This window comes from Trachypithecus francoisi, unplaced genomic scaffold (genome assembly GCF_009764315.1).
Source record: "Trachypithecus francoisi isolate TF-2019V2 unplaced genomic scaffold, Tfra_2.0 Lachesis_group0, whole genome shotgun sequence".
Taxonomy (NCBI): domain Eukaryota; kingdom Metazoa; phylum Chordata; class Mammalia; order Primates; family Cercopithecidae; genus Trachypithecus; species Trachypithecus francoisi.
Genome location: NW_022681453.1, coordinates 128,105,792 through 128,114,003, shown reverse-complemented (window position 1 = coordinate 128,114,003; position 8,212 = coordinate 128,105,792).

Below are 8,212 nucleotides of genomic sequence, written 5' to 3'. Positions count from 1 at the left end.
CTATGCAGCCATAAAAAAAGGATGAGTTTGTGTCCTTTGCAGGGACATGGATGAAGCTTGAAACCATCATTCTCTGCAAACTAACATGGGAACAGAAAACCAAACACCGCATATTGTCACTCATAAGTGGGAGTTGAACAATGAGAACACATGAACACAAGGAGGGGAACATCACACACCAGGGCCTGTCGGGGGGCAGGGGTGGAGGGATAGCTAGAGGAGGGATAGCATTAGGAGAAACACCTAATGTAGATGACGGGTTGATGGGTGCAGCAAACCACCATGGCACGTGTATACTTATGTAACAAACCTGCATGTCCTGCACATGTATCCCAGAACTTCAAGTATAAAAAAATTAAAAAAAAAAAAAAAAGAACTAAAAGCCAGGGACAGTGGCTCACGGCTATAATCCCAGCACTTTGGGAGGCAGAGGCAGGTGGATCACGAGGTCGGGAGATTGAGACCATCCTGGCTAATATAGTGAAATCCCGTCTCTACTAAAAATATAAAAACAAAATTAGCTGGGGGTGGTCGTGGGCGCCTATAGTCCCAGCTACTCGGGAGGCTAAGGTGAGAGAATGGCATGAACGCGGGAGGCAGAGCTTGCAGTGAGCCGAGATCGCACCACTGCCTACACTCCAGTCTGGGAGACAGAGTGAGACTACATCTCAAAAAAAAAAAAAAGAAAAAAAAAAAAAAGAACTAAAAAAAAAGTATATGTGACATGCTTTCTTTCAAGGACCTTCAGTCTAATAGAGAAAACACTTCTATACCAATAATTTCTAGACATTATCTAGAAACTGGCAGTATGACACAAACAAAATTGTACATGAGTTTGGAGAAAGGAGAGATCACTCTAGACCATGGTTTGGCAAACTATGCTCCATAAGCCAAATTCATCCTGTGGTCTGTTTTTGAATGATCTACAAGCTAAGGATCATTTTTATATTTTCATTTAAAAAAAGAAAGAATACAGATATTATATGCTGCCTGCACAGCTTAACGTATTTACTATCTGTTCCTTTACATAAAAAGTTTGTAGACACCTGTTCCAGACTTGAGTGAACAAAGAAGGCTTTGCAGAAGGCACATTTGATCTGGACATTTAATTGAGGGACAGAGATGGGATTTGGGAAGGGCACTTGGAAAAGCGGGAGTGACTTGGCTAAAAGCCCAGGGGGCAGTGGACTTAGAGCACATTTGAAGAAGAGTGGTGACAAATCCCATTTGGCAAGGCTATGAGGTTTATGAAGGGGAGAAGTGAAAGAGAAGTCTGGAAAGACTGTCTGTAGTGCCAGGCTAAAGAAGTTTGCTATGCAAATAGTAGCTGAGGGCATAATAGTTGCCAGAAAGAATTTTATGGAGTTTTTGCAGTGGCCTCTCTTCAAGCACTCTAATGATGACAGTGAAGATGATTTTTCACAGTAGAATATTATAGAAGCACAATTTTTATGACAATTAGCCAGGGATGTATCCCATGCTTTATTCTGGTCACCAAATAATGTATAATGGTGATGTATATTCTCTTAACTTCAGCCTAAGTCAAATTGAAACTCCTAAATTTGTGCTTAAAGGCATTTTGCTTTATTATTGCTCATCTCCTCAACCATCTAGCTCCCTGCAAATGCGATTTCAAATGGGATTTCAGACAGACCCTCCAGTGTAGCTATGTTTCCCATGACACTGTGTTATTAATGCATGACACTATATTATTAATAATATTCACCAACAAGTCTCAGACCCGCTATTTCATCCTCATTTAGTAGCAATCTCCAGCAATCAAATAATTGTGCTTGTCTGTCTGGCCCTGGCACAAGATGCACTTAGACAGATTGTTCTGTTGGTCAGTTCCATTCGCTGACAGCTCAGCAGGGAGAGCTCAATTTATTTAACGCATAAAGCTGCTGCATATAATTGGAACCCTGGCTAAGGAAGGAGAAAAAAAGACTGAGGAAGACAATGGGCAAAGGCATGCTAAGATAGAATGAAATGGAGGGTCAGTTGAGGAATCTCCATTTTGGAAAGGCACTTAGGCTACCCCAATTTTCAAGTTTCCTCTGAAATCCACAGTGTCTCAATTTTCTTTCCTCACTGCTTGAGAAGAGAGTAAAGCCTTTATCCTCAAATATATGTTTCCTGGATGCTGTTATTCTGATCAAACACAGTGCAGTTCTCTCACTGGTCCACCAGCCACATACTCTAGACGTACACACACACACACACACACACACGTCTTTGTAATTAGAAAGGAAGGTAGGAAGTCAGTCTAAAACAGATGCAGGCTGGGCATGGTGGCTCATGCCTGTAATACCAATGCTTTGAAAGGCCAAGGCCCAAGGATCACTTGAGGCCAGGAGTTCCAGACCAACCTGGTCAACATAGTTAGACACCATCACTACAAAAAAAAAAAAATTAATTAGCTGTGTGTAGGGGCACACACCTATAGTCCCTGCTACTCAGCAGGTTGAGGCAGGAGGATTCCTGAGGCCCAGGAGTTCAAGGCTGCATTGAGCTATGATTGCACCACTGCACTCCAGCCTGGGTGACGCAAGCCTAAGTCTCAAAAAATAATACAATAAAATAAAACAGATGCAGTGAGAGAAAAATGAAACAAATTGAGAAAAAGGGTGAGAAAATCACAGGAGACATAGTCATAAATTATTTTAGAATAGACACAGGGCAGAGCAGGGTCACCTGACTTGGATGCAGATGAGGCCAGCTGGAAGAAAAAGTGATTGGACCCTGGGTGTTCCCTTCCGGCTTCCCAGCATCCCCTCTTCTTCCCCAGTGCCTTGGATCCTCACATCATTCCTACCTGTCCTCAAACCCTCTTGCTCTAAATATCTTCTCCTTCCTTCCTTTCTTTTTTTGCACTCCAATTAAAATCTTCCTTTGACCAGTTATAATACCAAAATGATCTCTTAAAACACTTTGTAGAGAAGTCTGTTGATCATATCTCAGTCTGATCATTCACCAAGAATTTCACATTCAGACAGGAGACATAAGATGAATTCCCAATGGTAGTGTAAACCAAAAGGTATCTGAGACAGGTCTCAATCAATTTAGAAGTTTATTTTGCTAAGGTTAAGGACATGCCTGGAAGAAATAAATACAGAATCACAGAAAAAGTCTGTGATCTACGCCGTCTTTCAAAGATAATTTTGAGGGCTTCAATATTTAAAGGGGAAACATGGGCTGGAGGGGAAAGAAGGAAAGTATGGTGATCTACATGTTGCAAGAGAAAAAGGGCAGGGAAGAGAATAGTCAATAATGCATTTGTCTTATGCTCAGTTAACCAACACTTTGCAGAAGATAAGGTAAACATAGAGGAGCTACCTATGGAGATATCTAACCTTGTATCTGTAGCTATCTGCTTAGCAACAAAAGGAAAGTCAGCTTTTTGCATGAGTCAGCTTTCAGCTTCATTTTTTTTCTTTTGGAGTAGTGAATTGGGATCCCATATTTTTATTTTCTTTTCACAGTAGATTATCAGGAAATGGCAGGATCACTGAAAGAAAGGAGAGAAGGAAGAGACAAAAATAGGTGGAACAAAGAAGGGAAAGGAAGGGAGTATCTACCAAGTGCCTATTGAGTTTTAGACAAAGGGATTTTCCATATAGCATTATGTGAACAGCTGCCTACACAAGATAGATCCCCTGGGCTTAAATGGCTACTAATGAGGAATTTAGATGTCACTAATCCAGACCTCGAATAATCCCTAGAAAGAGTGGTAAGAAAATATAGGCAAAGACAATTCTAGGACCATCTCATTTTATGACCCTAACATTATACATATCTAGAAAGTGAACAGAAAGGCAAAAATTACTGGACTCTGTCAGGGCTCTAGAAAAGTCAGTCAACCAATCTGAAGCCCAGTTTCCTCATTTATAAAATAAAGCTGCTGGGGGAAATATGGTCTCTACATTTTCTTCTCATTCTTAAATTACCTAATTTAATGAATTTTTCCAAATTTTCTCCTCTATAAGATCATTCCTATTCCTATAGTAGCTAAAAATGCTTTCAGTTTTAATTTTTTTATTTATTTTTTGAGACGGAGTCTCCCTCTGTCACAAGGCTGGAGTACAATGTTGCAATCTCGGCTCACTGCAACCTCTGCCTCCCTAGTTCAAGCAATTCTCCTGCCTCAGCCTCTTGAGTAGCTGGGACTATAGGCACATGCCACCACACCCAGATAATTTTTGTATTTTTAGTAGAGACAGGGTTTCACCATGTTGGCTAGGATGGTCTCAATCTCTTGACCTTGTGATCCACCTATCTTGGCCTCCCAAAGTGCTGGGATTACATGCATGAGCCACCGTGCCTGATCACTTTTCTTACTTTTATCTTACTCCAAGCTCATTCTTGTTTGTATTTTTCAAAAAAACAAGGCTCTCCTTATATTGCTTCCTCCTTTCATGCTGCCCATTTCTCTAATTTCCTTTTCAGCAAAATTCCTTAAGAGAGATTTCTGTTTTTTGTTTTTTCTTTTTTCTTTTTTGAGATGGAGTCCCGCTCTGTGGCCCAGGCTGGAGTGCAGTGGCCCGATCTCGGCTCACTGCAAGCTCCGCCTCCCGGGTTCACACCATTCTCCTTCCTCAGCCTCCCTAGTAGCTGGGACTACAGGCGCCTGCCACCACACTGGGCTAATTTTTTGTATTTTCAGTAGAGTTGGGGTTTCACCGTGTTAGCCAGGATAGTCTCAATCTCCTGACCTCGTGATCCGCCCACCTCGGCTTCCCAAAGTGCTGAGATTACAGGTGTGAGCCACCGTGCCCGGCCAAAACAGATTTCTTATAATCCATATCTCCACTCTCTCTCCTCCCATCCTCTTTTGAACCCACTCCAATCAGACTTTCATTGCCATCACACCACAAAAATTCTCATGAATATGATCTCCCATAGTCAATTCTCAATTCTTTATTATTTGACTACTAACAACATTTATCTTGCTTTTTTGTTTCCAAAGACTCTCCCTCAGAATATTAGCAACATTTGACACAGTTAATCACTCCTTCCTCCACTGAACACTTTCTTCACTTGGCTACCAAGACACCACACTTACCTGGTTTATGCCCACCCTTTTTCAGTCTATTAAATAATTTTCTCTTTTCTTCATCATGTCCCCAGATTGCAAACACAGATGTATCCCAAAACACAGTTCTTATTCCTCGTCGTTCTGTCTCCACTCATGCAAAGGATGACTTTACGTGTTCCATGGCCTCGAAGACTATCCATGGGTTGATGACTCCCAAACCTCTCTTTTGACACCAGAGTTCTATGTCCAACTGCCTATTGGACAACACTACTTTGACATCTCATTGGCATTTCAAACTTAACATGGCAAAAGCCTTCCATTTCCTGCTTGCTCTTCCTGAAGTTTTTCTAGTCCCATTCAGTGGCAAATCCATCCTTCCAGCTGCTAAAGCTTCGAGCTTTGGAGTCACTCTTGACTTCTTTCTTTATCTCATACACTATATCTTATCCATCAGCAAATTTTTTCAGCTATACCTTAAATATATAAGCAGGAGTCCAGCACTTCACTCTACCACCACGGCTACCATCACTTCTCATTTGAATTATTGCAACGGCCTCTTATTACAGTCATCATCAAACTGGGCTCAGTGGCTCATGCCTATAGTCCCAGTAACTTGGGAAGCTAAGAAGGGAGGATCACTTGATGCCAGGAGTTAGAGGCTGCAGTGAGCTAGGATCATGCCACTGCACTTCAGCCTGGGGAACAGGGTAAGACTTCGACTCAAAAAAAATTAGCATAAAAATAATAGTCACTATTCATGTTAGAAACAGATGGTATACTGCCTTAGTCTGGGCTGCTATAACAAAATACCATAAACTGGCAGCTTATAAACAACAGATATTTGTTTCTCAGCATTCTGGAAGGCTGGAAATTTTAAGAGTAAGGTCCTGACTGATTTGGTGTCTGATGAGGGCCCATTTCTTCATAGACAGAAATCTTCTCACTCTTAAGTACAAGACCAAGGCAGAATGTGTGTCTGGTAAGGGCCCCCTTTCTGTTTCACAGACAGTTCCTTCTCACTGTGTTCTCACAGGGTGGAAGGGACGAGGGTCTCTCTCATGCCTCTTTTATGAAGGCGCTAATCTGATTCACAAGGAGTCTACCATTATGATCTAATCACTTCCCAAAGGCCCCATCTCTTTATACTATCGCAATGGTTATTAGGTTTCAACATATTAATTTGGGGGAAGACAAACATTCAGACCACAGCCAAATGGAAAGTTTAATAAGAGGACTGTTTACAAAGATGTGGACAGGATGAAGGGAAACTGGCATAAAATGTTCAAGTGCCCTGTGCCTAGCAAGCAGGGGCCAGTAGTAAAGGCATGACTACCCTTAAATCTGAAGGAGTGAGAGGCAAGAGTAATGACCAGAACACATGCACACACCAGGAGCAGTATTCTTCAGCAGACCAATTCAGTCAGCCTACAGCAATCACCAGAAAGTGAGAGGTAGAAATAAAAACCATGAATTCACTTTCCTCCTGCCTTCTGATCTCCTGATCACAGACCTAAATGAATCCTAAGGCAGAAAACGAGAGAGGTGCTCATGGATACAGTTCATTAAGGTCACCCTCCTAACCTTTCTGCTCCTCTGGAGCACAGAGCAGGAAAAAAAGGTAAAGAGAGGATCTGGGGAAAAGCAAAATGCATCCAGCAATATAGCAAAGCAATATAGCAATATAGTGAATTAAATGTTACTTTCACAGGGTGAAATGAAACAATCTATGTAAAGCATTTAATACTATGTCTGGCATATGGCTTTTAGCTGGTGGGGGAACCCCCTTATTTGCCTGGCATTATAGTTCCAAATGTGGACTTTTGCGGTGATAATTTCCAAACTTTAGGTGATGACCAAGTAGTGGGTTGTGAGTTTAGTAGGTTTTCTAGCACTTATTTTTTTAAGAAACAGAAAAGACCAGTATGCATTTCATGAAGTAAGGATAAGTATTATCTAATAAATAAATTTCTACTATGTATATCTGTGTGCGCAAGTATGTATTTGCTCCTTGGGTCACAGTGTAAAATATATTTCTTACTAAGGATGACAGTCAAAAAATGTTTGAAAGCCACAGTGCAAGAACACTCTTAGCTACCGCTCTCAACTCTCACTTATTTTTTCCCAAGGAGAAGTGACTTACCTGATTTTAAAATTGGGATAAGAAACTAAGAAGATGTGCTTGAGTCCTTTCTCATTCTTTTGTCCCTACACCCTCTTTTGTGTTTTATTACTTTCTATAGTAAACTAAATAATGTGCCCCAAAGATATCAGGTCCTAATCCTTGGAACCTGTGAATGTTACCTTATATGGCAAAGTCTTGGAAACTATGATTAAGTAAAGGATCTTGAGAAGGGGAGATTATCCTGGATTATCTGGGTGGCTGGTAAATGCAATTACATATATCCTTTAAGAGGAAACCAGAAGGAGATTTTACAAACAGAAGAAAAGGACAATGTGAAGATGGAGAAGTCAGAGCAGAGTGAGATTTCAAGATGCTGGCTTACAAGACTGCAGTGATTCAGTCACAAGTCAAGGAATGCTGGCAGTCATCAGAAGCTAGAAGAAGTGAGGAATGATTATCCATTCATCAGTCAATGGACATTTAAAAAGATTACTTTTCAAGGCTATTTCTAGGATCTTGGCAGGTAGGTAAGAGGCAACCAGACTTAGATTCATGAATGCGGTGTCACAAGAATGAGGAAGGCTTCTACACTCCGATTTGTACTCTGGTTTCCCTCATAATAACAACAGCCCCACACTGAGTGATGACCATGTGCAGAACACAATATGTGCATAATCTCTGCGTTCACAAAAACTCAGCAAGGTAGTTATCATTACCTTCATTTTACAAATGAGGAAGAAACTCAATCAGAAATAACTTGTCCAAGTCACAGTATTGGTAAGTGACAGAGCCAGGTTACCTCCAGTTTGATCTGCCACCAAAAACAGAGCTATCTCCAGCTCAACAAAGTGTCTTGCTGTGTTGCCACTCCCAATTTCCTGAGTCTGGGCTTTTGTAAAGTCTCAAAGCTAATTAGATTCTATTGCAAATCTGTTCCTCCAGAAAACTGCATTACATAGTTTGTACATACCAAAAATATGCATAATAAATTTTTCCAGATAGCATTCTAATTTGTTGATGCCAATTTGGTCCCAAGGTCTTATGCCTCACTTGAT